The sequence below is a fragment of the Acyrthosiphon pisum genome, chromosome A1 (genome assembly GCF_005508785.2).
Source record: "Acyrthosiphon pisum isolate AL4f chromosome A1, pea_aphid_22Mar2018_4r6ur, whole genome shotgun sequence".
NCBI classification, from domain to species: Eukaryota; Metazoa; Arthropoda; class Insecta; order Hemiptera; family Aphididae; genus Acyrthosiphon; species Acyrthosiphon pisum.
Genome location: NC_042494.1, coordinates 117966861 through 117969450, shown reverse-complemented (window position 1 = coordinate 117969450; position 2590 = coordinate 117966861). Strand labels below are relative to the sequence as shown.

The window sequence follows — 2590 nt, the reverse complement described above, 5'->3', positions numbered from 1 at the left end:
CAATGTTAATTCATACGTCATGTAGTAAACATCTAAAATAAAATAATAATAATATTATTATTAAAAGACAACGTGTGTTTCATTAAATTTGGCAACGTTGGATTTGAATCCCTTATCGGCGTTCACAACCCGAATGACGATTAATTAACGAACGTGATTGAATAGTGAAAAAAAAAATAATAATAGTTGTTGAAAACATTATTATATTTTATATGTGTAGCATATATTATTATTATACAGATATATTGTGTTGATGGTGCCGTCGTGGTATTCGGTAATTTGTAACCGACTACATTTTACCGCTACCAATACCAAATACCAATACATACAATAATGCTGCCGCTACTACCGGCCGAATTATTATTTTCATTCCGACTATTAACGCTATCTATTGTCAATAAATAAACTAAAATTTAGCGCAGCGAATAATCACGGCCAGTGAGACATCTATTCTATGTAATCAATGATAATACGTTGCACCGCTGTTCTACGTGGTCTGTGTTCTACATGCGCCCTATGATCAAAGATGACGATGATAGTCTAGGTGACTTTAAACCTAACATGTGTAACATATTTTTCAAACATAATACGTCACACCGCTGTTCTACGTGGTCTGTGTGGAGGTACTTCGTGGGCCTTGCCTTCGGGCTAAACGGAGAGAAAGTTTGAAAACCTCCTCGTGGTTCTTTCTGGATGCGAATTCGCTATAATGTGAATTTGTAACTAATGTCAAACAATGTATGTAATGTCTGTGTTATTTGTATTGTACCACATACTATTGAATAGTATGATAATATAGTACATATAGTACAGACAATTTAATTTAAATGTTGTATTTTTTTTAATTTAAGATTTTATTTCACACATTAAGATTATAATGTACCTATATCATATTATGTAAATAGCATTAATAAGTCAGTTTCACTATGTTTATAATATTTATAAAATGTATTGGGAAATGTTACAATAATTGACATTGTATTCATTGTTTTATTCACTGAAAGAGTATTAGTTTTTTTGTTAAACACCGTTAGTAAACACTGTATATCACTGAACTACTAAATTCATTTATATTGTATTAATGGTTGAGATTTTACTTAATTTCATTACTATTATATTACTTCTGTTTGTATATAATTTTACAATATTGAGTTTCACAATATTTATATAATATTTATAATATTTTGTACACTGTATTTCACTGAACTACTTAATTAATTTATATTGTATATACAATAATAATAATTCTCCACAATATGATTTTCACAATATTTATATAATTGCCATTTTATTAAGCGTTGTTCTTCTTTCTTCTTGGTTTTAACATTAATAAGCAATTTCACTATGTTCATAATATTTATACATTTTGTATACTAAATCGCTGTGAGCCGCGGTTCATTAATGTAGACTGTATTATTGGTTGAAATCTTACTTTATTTTATTTGTATTGTATTTCTTTCTTCTTTGTTTTTACGTAATTATATGTTATTAATATGTAAATTTCACTGTACCTACTCACAATATTCATAATATTTTGTACACTGTATATCACTGAACTACTTGATTAATTTATATTGTATTGATGGTCGAGATATTGGTGGTTTAGATTACTAATATAAATCTTCACATACAAATTATTGTATAGAATTTTACATATGATTTTCACAATTTTTCTATACTCTACATATTTGTATTAATTGTTTTACTCACTAATAGAGTATAAGTTTTGTGTTAAACACCATTTAATAGTTGTATTTCAGTTGATTTCTATTATGATTTATAATATAATTTTTAGATTATCACTACTGCTGTGTAAATAAATTGTAATTCATTAAATTATATTATATTTACATTGACAATATTTGTTTTGTATTTTTGTGTCACTGAAGAGTATTGGTTCTTAATTAAGTGAATATCATAATAATTAATAATTTGGAAAACATACAATTGATTTTAACAACATACTCGTAGTGCATTTGTTCAATAACGATTTATTAAAATAAACACATTTCTTGGGTCAGGGAATGGATCCCCTCGAATAGAGTAAATTACCTGACAACAAATGCTATAAGCACAACATTTAACTATAATTGTATGAATAACTAACTATGATTTAAAAAGCCATTCATACTGTACATATCTTAATAACAATGCATAGATAGGTACTAGGTATGTAAATGATAAGATACTGCATATTATTAAGTTATTTACATTTTTATGGCAGTGTTTCAAACGGCCGTTATAAGTATTTTCTGTTTAAACACCATTTAATAGCTGTGTTCCTTTCTTCTTCGTTTTATATCTAATCTAATCTAATCTAGTAGGTAATACATTATAATATATGTTTAATACACAACATTTTGTACACACTACAACACTGCAAATTGCTGTTGATTAATTACTGTTTTACATATTAAAATATATACTAATTGATATAATTCATTTTGTCACTGGATCCATTGCTGTGAATAGTAACTCAGATGAGACGGAAACACATATATTATTTACCTTTTTTTATGTCCAAACTTTTTTCAGGTACCAATTCAATATTATAGTGACTTGGTACACTGGCTAATTTTATTTATTTTTA

General features: G+C 26.9%; 1 protein-coding gene across 1 annotated transcript in view; it reads right to left on the bottom strand.

Moving 5' to 3' along the window:
- LOC100574036 (outer dense fiber protein 3-like) overlaps positions 1 to 2590 on the bottom strand; it is a 9225-nt gene that overhangs the window by 1047 nt on the left and 5588 nt on the right. The window lies entirely within an intron of this gene.